The following is a 17,817-nucleotide window of genomic DNA, read 5'->3' as shown; positions in this document are numbered from 1 at the left end:
ATTTTCCGGAGATATATAAGTCCAAAAGGAGCATTCTCAACGGATATGGAAAGCTAACTTCTAGAGCTTTCCAGAAATGTATAATAGTTTATATGTTTTTTCAGATTAGAAGACCTAAAACTGGCGTTCAACGCCAGCTTCCTGGCCCCTTCCAGGTGTCCAGCGCCCAAAGAGCAGAGCCCAGCATCTAAACACCCAGAGAGGACCCCCTAGCCAGCGTTCAATGCCCTTGAGGCCTCCTAGCACATGGATCTCATCAAAGCTTAGCCCAAACACTCACCAAGTGGGCTCCAGAAGTGGATTTTAGCTAAAAAGACTATTTTACCCTTACTAGTCATTTGTTTAGTATTTAAGGGGTTAGATTTATGTTATTGAAAAAAGAACCCTTTACCAACTTTTATAGACTTTACACGTTTTACGTTGTATTTTCCTTTCAGTATGAGTTTCTAAACCTCCTAGGTTGAGGGGAGGAGTCCTGCTGAGTCCTATGAATTAATAAAAGTAATACTGTTTCTCTTCGATCCGTGTTTGATTAATTCTAAGATGTATATTTGTTCTTCAACATGGTAAATAGGATTATCAGTGACAATCAAATCTGTTTATCATACTAAGACAAAAGTGCCTAACAAACACCCGTGTCTACTTGGGTTCGTGTGAATACTTCAGTGGAAAGTATTGAACCGCTAGCTTTATTATACATCTCTTAGACGGATAATCCACGACTTTGTTGGAGACTTCTCGAGACACTAGTTCAGCCGATTTTTGGAGAGATTAGGGTCTCTGTGGTAGAGGCTAGAACCGAAAGATACAGCGTTCTCTGATCCGGAAGATCTGACCTTGTCTGTGGCGCTTTGAGTTGGATCATTAAGGAGAATGGACTGTATGAGCTTTACCATCAATTAGACTGGATCCACACTAACCTTGGGGTTCAGATCTAGAGGAGTATTGACGACCTCTCAATAAAGGCGTTGATCACATACATCCTTCCATTGAAGAGATCACTCACAAGCAAAGAAGACAGTAATACTAGAGTTAATTCAGAAAGACAAACAACTCCAATCCTCAACTATATTCATATTACTGATTTTAATTTATACAATATTGCCCTTGCATCAATCCAACTGAATTTTGATTCGCCTGACTAAGACCTGCAAGATAACCATAGCTTGCTTCAAACCACAATCCTCGTGGGATCGACCCTGACTCGCTCAGGTATTACTTGGATGACCTAGTGCACTTGCTGGTACAGCTGTACGAAGGTGTGGGGATTCGTTCACCAAGTTTTTGGCACCGTTTCCGGGGATTGTTCGAGTTTGGAAGAACTAAAGGATTGTCTTGCTCCCTAGATTAGGTAATTTTTATTTGAGTCTTTTAATTTTTGTTTTCTTTTTTTTCGAAAAATCTAAATTTTTTTTTCAAAAATATTTTTCTTTTCTTTGTTTGATCTTTGTTCTTAGTTTGAGTCTTTTGTGTTTGTTCTTGTTAAGTCTTTCATTTTCCTTGAGTCTTTCTTTCAGAAAAATTTTCAAAAATAGTTTCTTTGTTTAATTCTTGTGTCAAATCTTTAAGTTTGGTGTCTTCTTGTTGTTTTTCTTTTAATTTTTGAAAATTTGTGTTTGGATTTCTAAAAATTTTAAGTTTGGTGTCCTTGATATGTTCTTTGAGTTTTTGAGTCTTGTTCTTGGTGTTCTTGTCAATCTTCAAAGTGTTCTTGTGTTTTCTTTGTGTTTTGATCTTAAAATTTTTAAGTTTGGTGTCCCATTGTGTTTTTCCTTCAAATTTTCGAAAACTTGGGATGCTAGATCTAAAAATTTTAAGTTTGGTGTCTTTTACTTGTTTTTCTCTTTCATCATTAAATTCAAAAAATAAAAAATATATTTTCTATCTTAAAACTAACTTAATTTTCGAAATTCACATTAAAAGTTCAGATTTTAATTTTTAAATTTTTATCTTATCTTATCTTAGTTTTCAATTTTCAAAAATCAAATCTTTTCAAAATTAAAAATCTTATCTTTTTCAAAAATCTTATCTAATCTTTTTCAAAATCAAATTTCAAATCTCATCTTTTTCAAATCTTTTTCAAATCTTTTCAAATTTTTATCTTATCTTTTCTAACTTCAAATTTCAAAATTAAATCTTTTTCAAATCTTTTTAGTTTCTTATATTATCTTTTCTTATCTTTTTTTTAATTTCAATTTTTTAAATTCAAATCTTTTCTTATCTTATCTCTTATCTTATTTTATTTTCAAATCTTTTCTTAACCACTTCTCTTCTCTCACTTCTTTTTTAAAACCTCCTAACTAACTCTTCCCTCTCAATTTTCAAAAACTCTCTCTTATTCTCTCTCTTCTATTTTCGAAAATCACTAACTAATTTTCATTTCTTTTTAAATTATTAACTTGATTTTCGAAAATAATAAATAAATAAAATAAAAACAAAAATATTTTAATTCTTATTTAGCTTTTCTATTTCTAATTCTTCTTCTATTTACTTCTATTTATTCGAACTCTTCTCCTCTCTCTTCTTCCATCCTCACTTTTCTTTCTCTCTTCTTTCTCTTCTTAGTCATATCTCACTGGGAGTCCTCTGCCCTCTGGCATAGAAGCGTCCTTTTTTTTTCTTCTTTTCTTGTTTATGACCAGAAACAGGGATACAGAATCCCTCTTTGGTCTTGATCCTGAACCTGAAAGGACTCTGAAGTAAAGCTTACAACAAGCTAGAGCACAACACTCCAGAAGAAACATTTTAGAAACCTTTGAACAAGAAAAAAGAGACATGGCCAAACCTAAAGGTGATGCCAGAAAGGTCTTGGTGACTTCACCATGCTTACCTCTGACTTTTATGACAGAAGTATCTCTGTACCTGCCATTGGAGCTAACAATTTTGAGTTTAAGCCTCAATTAGTCTCTCTTCTGCAGTAGAACTGCAAGTTCTATGGACTTCCAATGGAGGATCCACATCAGTTCTTGGCTAAGTTCTTACAGATCTGTGATACTATAAAGATTAATGTAGTAAATCCTAATGTCTACAAGCTTATGTTCTTTTCCTTTGCTGTAAGAGTAAGAGCTAAGATATGGTTGAATTCTCAACCAAAAGAGAGCTTAGACTCTTAGGAAAAGCTGGGTAATGCTTTTCTAGCTAAATTCTTTCCTCCTCAGAGGATGAGCAAGATTAGAGTGAAAGTTCAAACCTTCAGACAAAGAGAAGGTGAATCCCTCTATGAAGCTTGCGAAAGATACAAGCAATTGATCAGGAGATGTCTTCTTGACATGCTCTCAGAATGGTCTATCATAGGTGTGTTCTATGATGGTCTGTCTGAGATGTCCAAAATCTCATTGGACAGCTCTACAGGTGGATCAGTCCACTTGAAGAAAACGCCTGCAAAAGCTAGAGAACTCATTGAGATGGTTGCAAACAACCAATTCATGTACACTTCTGAGAGGAATCTTGTAAACCAATGGATCTCTTAGAAGAAATGATTTTTTGAAGTTGATACTATGAATGCCATATTGGCTCAGAACAAGATCTTGACCCAACAGGTCAACATGATCTCTCAGCATCTGACTGGGATACAAATTACAGTTGGCAGTACTCATGAAGCTTCTTCTGAAATAAACGCTTATGATCCTGATCAACCCACCATGGAGGAGGTGAATTACATGGGAGAATTCTATGGAAACACCTACAATCCTTCATGGAAAAATCATCCTAAGCTCTCTTGGAAGGATCAACAGAAACCTCAGCAAGGTTTCAATAATAATCAAGGTGGAAGGAACCAGAATAGGTTCAATAACAGACCACCATTCCCACCCTCTCAAGGGAACATGGAAACCTCTAAGCAGAGCCTCTCTGACTTAGTCACTCTAGTTTTCAGCCTCTCTAAGATTACTCATAGTTTCATGAACGAAACAAGGTCCTCTATTAGAAACTTGGAGGTACAAATTGGTCAACTGAGCAAGAGGATCCCTGAGACTCCTCCTAACACTCTTTCTAGTAACACCGAGGTGAATCCAAAAGAAGAGTGCAAGGTCATAACCATGGAGGTAGAGGCCGAATCTAGAGAAATTAGGAAGGCATTGAACGCTAGTGAAGAGCATATCACTGGGCGTTCAACGCCCAATCTGGCAACAAACCTGGTGCTGAACGCCAGTGAGAAACCCCTCACTAGGAGTTCAACGCCCATCCTGGTAGCAAAGCTAGCGTTTAGCGCCAGCCAGGGAGCACTGGCTGGGTGTTCAACGCCCAAATATCTAGGCATTCTAGCACTGAACGCCAGTGAGGAACCCCTCACTGGGCGTTCAATGCCCAGACACCCAGGAATTCTAGCGCTAAACGCCAGTGAGGAAACCCTTGCCGGGCATTCACCGCCCAAACATGCAAGCATCCTGGTGCTGAACGCCAGTGACGGACTGGGCGTTCAACGCCCACACACCCAGGAAAGCTGACGTTGAACGCTAGCAAGGACATCCCTGTTGGGCGTTCAACACCCAAAATGATAGAGGAACTGGCGTTTAACTCCAGTAAAGGTGCACAACAGGGGCGTTCAATGCCTAAAGAGCTAACAGAACTGGCGTTGAACGCCAGTAAAAGTACACCCTTTGAGTGCTTAAGTCCCACTGAAGAAACCTCTATCCCAAAACTAAAGGAATCCCATGCTCATGTAAGAACCATAGAGGTTCCTTTGAATGCACTCTTGTATTGCATGAGTTCTGATGAATACACATCCTTTTATAAGAATGACGACACTAGGGAAGAGCAATTTGCTCGGTACCTAGGAGCTCTTATGAAGCTAAATGCCAAGTTATTTGGTACAAAGCCACTGGAGGAGGAACCTCCACTGCTTACCAAAGAACTCCATGCTTTGGTTCAGCAGAAGCTACCTCAGAAGCTTCCAAATCCTAGAAGCTTCCTGATTCCTTGCACCATAGGTACCATGACCTTTGAGAAGGCTCTGTGTGACCTAGGGTCAAGCATTAACCTCATGCCACTCTGTATAATGAAGAAGTTGGGAATCCTTGAGGTACAAGATGCAAACATCTCACTAGAGATGGCAGACAAGACAATGAAGAAGCCATATGGCTTAGTAGAGGATGTCTTAGTAAAGGTTGAAAACTACTACATCCCTGCAAACTTCATAGTCTTAGATATTGGAGAGGATGAGGATGACTCTGTCATCCTTGAAAGATCTTTCCTAGCCACTGCCAATTCTATCATTGATGTGGCTAAGGGAGAACTGACTCTACAACTAGGAGAGGACCACATCTTGTTCAAGATGTCTCACCCCAATTCTTCCTCTAATAAAAGAGAGATAACTGTACAACACCTAGTGTTCCAACCCTCTCTTTTTGTGCAGAGCTTTACAGAGCCCCCAAACATCAATTATAAGTTTGGTGTTGGGCATCCATCAACAAGCTCTAAGCACAAAGGTACTAAGAAGAAAGTACCTAAAGGCTGGAAGGACAAGAAAGTCCTAATTGAAGGCCTCTCACCTGGCATGAGAGTTGTCTTCACCAAGAAACCAGTATTACCACATACAGTGAGTCGTATCCTGTCTCTAGAGCCTGTGGAGCTCATTCATGAGAAGACAGGAAGAGAGTTCACTGTAAGGGGCAAAAATCTTAGCCCATACTCACCTCGTAAGGAGCTAACCATTAAGCTAATGATGTTAAAGAAGCGCTTGTTGGGAGACAACCCAACCTTAATTAATTATTTTTATTTTCTTTTATTTTTTGTTTTTCTTTCAATTATTTTTAGAGTCATGATCATATGCAGCAGTCAGAACAGAGACAGAAATATCACAGTAGTGAAAACAGAACACTTTGAATGAAGTGATATTAAAGTTGAACACCAGCCAAGGAGCTAAGGCTGGGCCCTAAACGGGCAACATTGCTGGCATTGAACGCTAGCCAGAGAGCAGCCCCTGGGAGTTCAAACGCCAGTGCAGAGGGCAGGGAATCTGAATTCCCTAGCTTCTCAGGACCAGTGGGTCCCACAGCATGTTCACCTATCCCCACTCACTTTTACACTTCCCCATACAAACTTTCCAAAAAACCCTTGCCCAATCACATCTATTTTACTTTCCCAAACCCATCATAACTCCCACCAACTCTGATGAGCGGATAATTTATACGCTTTTTGGCATTGTTTTTAGGTAGTTTTTAGTAAGATATAGTTACTTTTAGGGATGTTTTCATTAGTTTTTATGCTAAATTCATATTTCTGGACTTTACTATGAGTTTGTGTGTTTTTCTATGATTTCAGGTATTTTCTGGCTGAAATTGAGGGACCTGAGCAAAACTCAGATAAAAGGCTATCAAAGGACTGCTTATGCTGTTGGATTCTGACCTCCCTGCACTCGAAATGGATTTTATGGAGCTACCGAACTTCAAATGGCGCGCTCTCAACGGCGTTGGAAAGTAGACATCCAGAGCTTTCCAGCAATATATAATCATCTATACTTTGCTCGAGATTAGATGACGCAAACTGGCGCTCAACGCCAGTTTTATGCTGCATTCTGGAGTCAAACGCCAGAAACACGTCACGAACCAGAGTTGAACGCCAAAAACACGTTACAACTTGCCGTTCAACTCCAAAAGAAGCCTCTGCACGTGTAAAGCTCAAGCTCAGTCCAAGCACACACCAAGTGGGCCCCGGAAGTGGATTTCTGCATCAATTACTTACTTTTGTAAATCCTAGTAGCTAGTCTAGTATAAATAGGACATTTTACTATTGTATTAGACATCTTTGGATTATTTTTGGATTACCTTATGATCCTTTGATCACGTTTATGGGGGCTGGCCATTCATCCATGCCTGGACCATCACTTATGTATTTTCAACGGTGGAGTTTCTACACACCATAAATTAATGGTGTGGAGCTTTGCTGTACCTCGATTTTCAATGCAATTACTATTATTTTCTATTCAATTCAGTTTATTCCTCTTCTAAGGTATTCGTTGCACTTCACCATGACGAAGGTGATGATCCGTGACACTCATCATCATTCTCACCTATGAACGTGTGACTGACAACCACTTCCGTTCTACCTTAGACCGAACGCATATCTCTTAGACTCCTTAATTAGAATCTTCGTGGTATAAGCTAGAATTGATGGCGGCATTCATGAGAATCCGAAAAGTCTAAACCTTGTCCGTGGTATTCCGAGTAGGATTCAGGGATTGAATGACTGTGACGAGTTTCAAACTCGCGATTTTTGGGCGTGATGACAAACGCAAAAGAATCGATGGATTCTATTCCGACATGATCGAGAACTGACAGATGATTAGCCGTGCTGTGACAGAGCATTTAGACCATTTTCACTGAGAGGATGGGATGTATCCATTTACAACAATGATGCCCTGCATACAGCTTGCCATGGAAAGGAGTAAGAAGGACTGGATGAAGGTAGTAGGAAAGCAGAGATTCAGAAGGAGCACAACATCTTCATACGCCTATCTGAAATTCCCACCAATGATATACATAAGTATCTTTATCTTTATTTTATGTTTTATTTATTATTATTTTCGAAAACTAATATAACCATTTGAATCAGCCTAACTGAGATCTACAAGATGACCATAGCTTGCTTCATACCAACAATCTCCGTGGGATCGACCCTTACTCACGTAAGGTTTATTACTTGGACAACCCAGTGCACTTGCTGGTTAGTTGTGCGAAGTTGTGAAGAAAGTGTTGAGTTAGTAGATGTGCATACCAAGTTGAATGCCATTATTAGAGGTCACAATTTCGTGCACCAAGTTTTTGGCGCCGTTGCCAGGGATTGTTTGAGATTGGACAACTGACGATTCATCTTGTTGCTCAGATTAGGTAATTGTCTTTTTGTTTTCAAACATTTTTCAAAAACCTTTCAAAAAATTTTTTCTTTATTTTCGTTTTTCTAACTTTTTCGAAAAATCCAAAGAAAAAAACAAAAAATCATAAAATCATAAAAACCAAAAATATTTTGTGATTCTTGTTTGAATCTTGTGTCATGTTTTAAGTTTGGTGTCAATTGCATATTTTTAAAAATTTATGCATTTTTCGAAAATCCATGCATGTGTTCTTCAGGATGTTCAAGTTGTTGTTGACAAGTCTTCTTGTTTGATCTTTAAAATTTCTTGTTTTGTGTTTTTTGTTATTTTTCATATACATTTTTGCATTCATAGTGTCTAGGCATTGAAAATTTCTAAGTTTGGTGTCTTGCATGTTTTCTTTGCATCAAAAATTTTTTCAAAAATATGTTCTTGATGTTCATCATGATCCTCAAAGTGTTCTTGGTGTTCATCTTGACATTCATAGTGTTCTTGCATGCATCATAGGTTTTGATCCAAAAATTTTCATGTTTTGGGTCATTTTTATGTTTTTCTCTCTCATCATTAAAAATTCAAAAATAAAAAATATATATATCTTTTTCTTATTTTTCTTATTAAAAACTTAGCTATTTTTTATAAGTCAAGTCAAATTTTCAAATTTAAAAAAAATTATCTTTCCAAAATCTTTTTCAAAAATCAAATCTTTTTCATTTTCTTATTAATTTTTGAAAATATTTAAAAATATTTTTTCAAAATCTTTTTCTTATCTTTATTTCAAAATTTCGAAAACTTTACTAACAATTAATGTGATTGATTAAAAAATTTGAAATTGTTACTTTCTTGTTAAGAAAGGTTCAATCTTTAAATTCTAGAATCATATCTTTTAGTTTCTTGTTAGTCAAGTAATCAAATTTTAATTTTAAAAATAAAATCTTTTTCAAAATATCTTTTCTATCATATCTTTTTCAAAATTTTATCTTTTTCAAAAATTTGACTTCAAAATATCTTTTCTAACTTCTTATCTTTTCAAAATTAAATTTCAAATCTTTTTCAACTAACTAGTTGACTTTTTGATTGTTTTAACTATATCTTATCTTTTTCAAAACCACCTAACTACTTTTCTCTATCTAATTTTCGAAAATTACCTCCTTCTTTTTCAAAATTCTTTTAATTAACTAATTGTTTTAAATGTTAATTTTAATTTTAATTTTTCTTTTAATTTTCGAAAATCACTAACCCTTTTTCAAAATTAATTTCGAATTCTCTCCCTCTCATCTTCTTCTATTTATTTATTTATTTACTAACACATCTCTTCATCTCAAGAATCTGAACCTATCTTCACCCTTGTGTTTGGATTCTTACCTTTTCCTTTTTCTATTCCCTTTTTCTTCTACTAACATAAAGGAATCTCTCTACTGTGGTAAAGAGGATCCCTATTATTATTTTCTGTTCCCTTCTTTTTCATATGAGCAGGAGCAAGGACAAGAATATTCTTGTTGAGGCAGATCCTGAACCTGAAAGGACTCTGAAGAGGAAAGTTAGAGAAGCTAAATTACAACAATCCAGAGACAAACTTACAGAAATTTTCGAAAAGGAAGAGGAGATGGCAGCCGAAAATAATAATGCAAGGAGGATGCTTGGTGACTATACTACACCTACTTCCAAATTTGATAGAAGAAGCATCTCAATCCTTGCCATTGGAGCAAATAATTTTGAGCTGAAACCTCAACTAGTTGCTCTACTGCAACAGAACTGCAAGTTCCATGGACTTTCATCAGAAGATCTCTAACAGTTTTTAACTGAGTTTTTACAGATCTGTGAGACTATTAAGACTAATGGAGTAGATCCTGAAGTCTACAGGCTCATGCTTTTCCCCTTTGCTGTAAGAGACAGAGCTAGAATATGGTTGGATTCACAACCTAAAGATAGCCTGGACTCCAAGGATAAGCTGGTCGCGGCCTTCTTGGCTAAGTTCTTTCCTCCTCAAAAGCTGAGCAAACTTAGAGTGGATGTTTAGGCTTTCAAACAAAAAGATGGTGAATCCTTCTATGAAGCTTGGGAAAGATACAAGCAGATGACCAAAAGGTGTCCTTCTGACATGCTTTTAGAGTGGACCATTTTGGATATATTCAATTATGGTCTATCTGAGTTCTCTAAGATGTCACTGGACCATTCTGCAGGTGGATCCATTCACCTAAATAAAATGCCTGCAGAAGTTCAAGAACTTATTGACATGGTTGCAAATAACCAGTTCATGTACACTTCTGAGAGGAATTCCATGAATAATGGGACGCCTTAGAGGAAAGGAGTTCTTGAAATTGATACTCTGAATGCCATGTTGGATAAGAACAAAATACTGACTCAACAAGTCAACATGATTTCTCAAAGTCTGAATGGATGGCAAAATGCATCCAACAGTACTAAAGAGGCAGCTTCTGAAGAAGAAGCTTATGATCCTGAGAACCCTGCAATAGCAGAGGTAAATTACATGGGTGAACCTTATGGAAACACCTATAATTCATCATGGAGAAATCATCCAAATTTCTCATGGAAGGATCAACAAAAGCCTCAATAAGGCTTTAATAATGGTGGAAGAAATAGGTTCAGCAACAGCAAGCCTTATCCATCATCTTCTCAGCAACAGACAGAGAATTCTGAGCAGAGCACTTCTAATTTAGCAAACTTAGTCTCTGATCTGTCTAAGGCCACTTTAAGTTTCATGAATGAAACAAGGTCCTCCATTAGAAATTTGGAGGCACAAGTGGGCCAGCTGAGTAAGAAAGTCACTAAAACTCCTCCTAGTACTCTCCCAAGCAATACTGAAGAGAATCCAAAAAGAGAGTGCAAGGCCATTGATATAATCAAAATGGCCGAACCTAGAGAAGAAGGGGAGGACGTGAATCTCAATGAGAAAAACCTCATGGGACGTCTCCCAAGCAAGAAGGAGTTCCTTATTGAGGACCTAAAGGAATCTGAGGCTCATATAGAGACCATAGAGATCCCATTAAATCTCCTTCTGCCATTCATGAGTTCTGAAGACTATTCTTCCTCTGAAGAGGATGAAGATGTAACTGAAGAGCAAGTTGCTCAATATCTAGGAGCCATCATGAAGCTGAATGCCAAATTATTTGGTAATGAGACTTGGGAAGGTGAAACTCCCTTGCTCATTAGTGAACTAGATACATGAGTTCAGCAAACCTTACCTCAAAAGAGACAAGATCCTGGCAAATTCTTAATACGCTGTACCATAGGCACCATGACTTTTGAAAAGGCTCTGTGTGACCTGGGGTCAGGCATAAATCTTATGCCACTCTCTGTAATGGAGAAGCTGGGGATCATTGAGGTACAACCTGCCATATTTTCACTACAGATGGCAGACAAGTCCATAAGACAAGCTTATGGATTGGTAGAGGACGTGTTAGTAAAGGTTGAAGGCCTTTACATCCCTGCTGATTTCATAATCTTAGACACTAGAAAGGAGGAGGATGAATGCATCATCCTTGGAAGACCTTTTCTAGCCACAGCAAGAGCTGTGATAGATGTTAACAGAGGAAAATTAGTCTTTCAATTGAATGGGGACTACCTTGTGTTTAAAACCCAAGGGTGTTCCTCTGCAACCATGGAGAGGAAGCATGAAAAGCTTCTCTCAGTATAGAGTCAAACAGAGCCCCCACAATCAAACTCTAAGTTTGGTGTTGGGAGGCCATAGCCAAACTCTAAGTTTGGTGTTGAATCCCCACATCCTAGACTCTAAGTTTGGTGTTGGGAGTATACAACATTGACCTGATCACCTGTGAGGCTCCATAAGAGCCCACTGTCAAGCTAATGATATTAAAGGAGCGCTTATTGGGAGGCAACCCAATTTTTATTTTTCTAATTTTATTTTATTTTTTCTTTATGTTTTGTTAGGTTCATGATCATGTGGAGTCACAAAATAAATACTAAAATTAAAAACAGAATAAAAAATAGCAGAAGAAAAAGCACACCCTGGAGGAAGGACTTACTGGCGTTTAAATGCCAGTAAAGAACATCTGGCTGGCGTTCAACGCCAGAACAGAGCATGGATCTGGCGTTGAACGCCAAAAACAAGCAGCATCCTGGCGTTCAGACGCCAGGAATACACCCTGAGGAGAGCTGGCGCTGAACGCCAAAAACAAGCATGAAGCTGGCGTTCAACATCAGAAACAAGCATCAATCTGGCGTTGAACGCCAGGATTGCATGCAGAGGGCGTTTTACACGCCTCATTGGTGCAGGGATGATAATCCTTGACACCTCAGGATCTGTGGACCCCACAGGATCATCTCAGGATCTGTGGACCCCACAGGATCTCCACCTACCTCAACTCACCTTTTTTCCTCTTCACACAATCCAATAACACTCTTCCCCAAAAATCCTTCACCAATCACCTCAATCCCTCTTCGCCATCACCTCTTCACCACTCACATCCATCCACTCTTCCCCATAAACCCCACCTACCTTCAAAATTCAAAAACCCTTTTCCCACCCAACCCACCCCATATGGCCGAACCTTAACCCCACTCCTTCCACTATATAAACCCCTCCATTCTTCTTCATTTTCACACAACACAACCTTCTCTTCTCCTCCTTGGCCGAAACACAACCCTCTCTTCCTCTCCTCCATATCTTCTTCTTCTTCATCTATTCTTTCTTCTTTTGCTCGAGGGCGAGTAATACTCTAAGTTTGGTGTGGTAAAAGCATAGCTTTTTTTTTGTTTTTCCATAACCATTGATGGCACCTAAGGCTGGAGAAACCTCTAGAAAAGGGAAATGGAAGACAAAAGCTTCCACCTCCGAGTCATGGGAGATGGAAAGATTCATCTCAAAAGTCCATCAAGACCACTTCTATGAAGTTGTGACCAAGAAGAAGGTGATCCCCGAGGTCCCTTTCAAACTCAAGAAAAATGAGTACCCGGAGATCTGACATGAGATCCAAAGAAAAGGTTGGGAAGTTCTGACCAACCCCATTCAACAAGTTAGAATCTTAATGGTTCAAGAGTTCTATACCAATGCATGGATCACTAGGAACCATGATCAAAGTGTGAACCCAAATCCAAAGAATTATCTTACAATGGTTCGGGGGAAATACTTAGATTTTAGTCCGAAAAATGTGAGGTTAGCATTCAACTTGCCCATGATGCAAGGAGATGTATGACCCTACACTAGAAGGGTCAACTTTGATCAAAGGTTGGACCAAGTCCTTATGGACATATGTGTGGAAGGAGCTCAATAGAAAAGAGACTCCAAAGGCAAGCCGGTTCAATTAAGAAGACTGGACCTCAAGCCTGTGGCTAGAGGATGGTTGGAGTTCATCCAACGCTCCATCATCTCCACTAGCAACCGATCCGAAGTTACTGTGGATTGGGACATCATGATTCATAGCATCATAAATGGAGAGAAAGTAGAAGTTCATAAAGTCATCTCCCTTGAATAAAGTCCTCCACCATGGCAAGGCTAGCTTTTCCTCATCTTATTTTCCATCTATGTTACTCAGCTGGAGTTATCATAGAAGGAGACATCCCCATTGAGGAGGATAAGCCCATCACTAAGAAGAGGATGGAGCAAACAAGAGAGCCCACTCATGGATCCCAAGAGACGCATGAGGAAGCTCATCACCAAGAAATCTCAAAAATACCTCAAGGGATGCACTTTCCTCCCAACAATTATTGGGAACAACTCAACACTTCTCTAGAAGACTTGAGTTACAATATGGATCAATTAAGGGTGGAACATCAAGAGCACTCTATCATTCTCCATGAAATTAGAGAAGATCAAAGAGCAATGAGGGAGGAGCAACAAAGGCAAGGAAGAGACATAGAAGAGCTCAAGGACATCATTGGTTCTTCAAGAAGAAAGTGCCACCATCACTGAGATGGACTCACTCCTTGTTCTTATTTCTCTGTTTTTCGGTTTTTATGCTTAATGTTTATTTATGTTTGTGTCTTTCTTACATGATCATTAGTATTTAGTAACTATGTCTTAAGGCTATGAATAAATCCATAAATCCTTCATCTCTCTTAAATGAAAAATGTTTTAATACAAAAAGAACACGAAGTTCATGAGTTTCGAATTTATCCTTGAATTTAGTTTAATTATATTGATGTGGTGACAATACTTTTTATTTTCTGAATGAATGCTTGAACAGTGCATATTTTTTATCTTGCTGTTTATGAATGTTAAAATTGTTGGCTCTTGAAAGAATGATGAACAAAGAGAAATGTTACTGATGATCTGAAAAATCATAAATTTGATTCTTGAAGCAAGAAAAAGCAGTGAATAGTAAAAGCTTGTGAAAAAAAGTGGCAAAAAAAATAAAAAGAAAAAGAAAAAGCAAGTAGAAAAAGCCAATAGCCCTTAAAACCAAAAGGCAAGGGTAAAAAGGATCCAATTTTTTGAGATGGATAGGAGGGCCCAAGGAAATAAAATCCAGGCCTAAGCGGCTAAATCAAGCTGTCCCTAACCATGTGCTTGTGGCATGCAGGTCCAAGTGAAAAGCTTGAGACTGAGTGGTTAAAGTCGTGATCCAAAGCAAAAAGAGTGTGCTTAAGAGCTCTGGACACCTCTAACTGGGGACTTTAGCAACGCTGAGTCACAATCTGAAAAGGTTCACCCAGTCATGTGTCAGTGGCATTTATGTATCCGGTGGTAATACTGGAAAAGAAAGTGCTTAGGGCCACGACCAAGACTCATAAAAGTAGCTGTGTTCAAGAATCAACATACTTAACTAAGAGAATCAATAACACTATCTTAAATTCTAAATTCCTATAGATGCCAATCATTCTAAACTTCAAAGGATAAAGTGAGATGCCAAAACTGTTCAGAAGCAAAAAGCTACAAGTCCCGCTCATCTAATTAGAACTAACATTCATTGATATTTTGGGATTTATAGTATATTATCTTCTTTTTATCCTATTTGATTTTCAGTTGCTTGGGGACAAGCAACAATTTAAGTTTGGTGTTGTGATGAGCAGATAATTTATACGCTTTTTAGGTAGTTTTTAGTAGGATATAGTTACTTTTAGGGATGTTTTCATTAGTTCTTATGCTAAATTCACATTTCTGGACTTTACTATGAGTTTGTGTGTTTTTCTGTGATTTCAGGTATTTTCTGGCTGAAATTGAGGGACCTGAGCAAAACTCTGATAAAAGGCTGTCAAAGGACTGCTTATGCTGTTGGATTCTGACCTCCCTGCACTCAAAATGGATTTTCTGGAACCTAAGAATTCCAAATAGCGCGCTCTCAATGGCGTTGGAAAGTAGACATCCAGATCTTTCCAGAAATATATAATAGTCCATACTTTGTTCGAGATTAGACAACGCAAACTGGCGCTCAACGCCAGTTCCATGCTGCATTCTAGAGTCAAACGCCAGAAACACGTCACGAACCAGAGTTGAACGCCAAAAACATGTTACAACTTGGCGTTCAACTCCAAAAGAAGCCTCTACACGTGTAAAGCTCAAGCTCAGCCCAAGCACACACCAAGTGGGCCCCGAAAGTGGATTTCTGCATCAATTACTTACTTCTGTAAACCCTAGTAGCTAGTCTAGTATAAATAGGACATTTTACTATTGTATTAGACATCTTTGGATTATTTTTGGATTACTTTATGATCCTTTGATCACGTTTATGGGGGCTGGCCATTCAGCCATGCCTGGACCATCACTTATGTATTTTCAACGGTGGAGTTTCTACACACCATAGATTAAAGGTGTGGAGCTCTGCTGTACCTCGAGTTTCAATGCAATTACTACTATTTTCTATTCAATTCAGTTTATTCCGCTTCTAAGATATTTGTTGCACTTCATCATGACGAAGGTGATGATCCGTGACACTCATCATCATTCTCATCTATGAACGCGTGGCTGACAACCACTTCCGTTCTACCTTAAACCGAACGCATATCTCTTAGACTCCTTAATCAGAATCTTCGTGGTATAAGCTAGAATTCATGGCGGCATTCATGAGAATCCGGAAAGTCTAAACCTTGTCCGTGGTATTCCGAGTAGGATTCAGGGATTGAATGACTGTGACGAGCTTCAAACTCGTGATTGTTGGGCGTGATGACAAACGCAAAAGAATCAATGGATTCTATTCCGACATGATCGAGAACCGACAGATGATTAGCCGTGCTGTGACAGAGCATTTGGACCATTTTCACTGAGAGGATGGGATGTAGCCATTGACAACGGTGATGCCCTACATACAGCTTGCCATGGAAAGGAGTAAGTAGGATTGGATGAAGGCAGTAGGAAAGCAGAGATTCAGAAGGAGCACAACATCTTCATATGCCTATCTGAAATTCCCACCAATGATTTACATAAGTATCTTTATCTTTATTTTATGTTTTATTTATTATTATTTTCGAAAACCAATATAACCATTTGAATCAGCCTAACTGAGATCTACAAGATGACCATAGCTTGCTTCATACCAACAATCTCCGTGGGATCGACCCTTACTCACGTATGGTTTATTACTTGGACGACCCAGTGCACTTGCTGGTTAGTTGTGCGAAGTTGCAAAGAAAGTGTTGAGTTAGTAGATGCGCATACCAAGTTGAATGCCATTATTAGAGATCACAATTTCGTGCACTAAACGCCCACCCACTTCAAAATCAAATTTCTCACCCAAAACCCCCCATGGCCGAAACTACCCCTTTTTCCACAACTATAAATACCCCTTTTCATCACCCTTCATACACACACACCTTTCATACCCTTATACACCCCACTTGGCAGATATCCATCTCTCCTTCTATCTTCTTCTATTTTCTCCTTCTTCTACTCCATTATTCTCTTTTATTTATTTTTGCTCGAGGACGAGCAAAGTTTTAAGTTTGGTGTGGAAAAGCATAGTTTTTCTTTCCATTACCATTCATGGCACTGATGTGTGGAAAACGATCCAACACAAAACTCACCGGCAAGTGTACCGGGTCGCATCAAGTAATAAAACTCACGGGAGTGAGGTCGATCCCACAGGGATTGAAGGATTGAGCAATTTTAGTTCAGTGGTTGATTTAGTCAAGCGAATCAAGTATTGGTTGAGTGATTTTGTATCCAACAGTAAGTAAATAGCAGAAAATGTAAAGGGAGAGGGATAAATTGCAGAAATTAAAGAGAACTGAAAGTAAAAGAGCTGAATCTTAAAGAACAAGAAATTAAATGACTGAAACTTAAAACGCAAGAAATGTAAATTGCAGTAACTTAAAGTGCAAGAAATATAAATTGTTTGAATGGAAAAGGGATTTGAGGACTGGGATTTCAGAATTTAAGCAAGGGAAATTAAATTGCAACAATTATCAAAGTAAGAGATGATTTGAATTCAACTAGATATCAAACAGAAAATAGAAATTAAATTGCAGCAGTGGTTCAACAGAAGAACCAAAAGGAAAACTGGATCTCAGGACTCCAGAGACTAGATAGCAAAGTCTAGATCTCAATTGCCTTCCCAGATCCAAGTTCACAAAGCAATTAAAGAGAAATTGAAGATTGAAGCAGTAAAGAAAATTGAATTCAACTCAATTATGCAGTAGGAAAATCAAAGAGATCTTAAATGGAGATTGAGACAGAAATTCCTCAATTCTTCACACCCAAGACTCAAACAAGAAAAGTAAAAAGTGCTCAAGCAAGAACAAGGAAAAAGAGAGATCAATTTTCCTTCCTAATTCTCTCAGATCTCAGTTCAAAGCTCTCAAAGAAAATGAAGTCTCAAAATGTAAGAATTCAAAAATCAAAAGAAGGGTCTTTAATTACATCAAACTATCTCCTATTTATACACTTTCTATTCTTGGATTTTGGAATTTGGATGGGCTTTTGATTTGGTGAAGAAATGAATTAAATTGGATTTTTAATCCAATTTTCAGCCCATGAAGAAGTTGGCTCCAGGAGGCTGCTCTGCTCTTGTGGAGAGCAAAGCAGGGAAATGGTGCATGCGGCCTCATTGCGTGCTCGTGCTGCATGTGATGGGCGTTCAAGATGCTACCCTGCC

At 38.3% G+C, this 17,817-nt stretch overlaps 1 non-coding gene across 1 annotated transcript; it reads right to left on the bottom strand.

The window, feature by feature from the left end:
• Positions 1-9,806: 9,806 nt before the first annotated feature.
• LOC130958536 (small nucleolar RNA R71) lies at positions 9,807-9,914 on the bottom strand. Its single transcript, XR_009077651.1, has one exon. It is a non-coding gene; the product is annotated as a small nucleolar RNA R71 (small nucleolar RNA).
• Between the last annotated feature and the right edge of the window lie 7,903 nt (positions 9,915-17,817).

Source organism: Arachis stenosperma, chromosome 10 (genome assembly GCF_014773155.1).
Source record: "Arachis stenosperma cultivar V10309 chromosome 10, arast.V10309.gnm1.PFL2, whole genome shotgun sequence".
Taxonomy (NCBI): Eukaryota; Viridiplantae; Streptophyta; class Magnoliopsida; order Fabales; family Fabaceae; genus Arachis; species Arachis stenosperma.
Note: the sequence above shows the minus strand (reverse complement) of the source record. Positions and strands in the feature narration are given on the sequence as shown.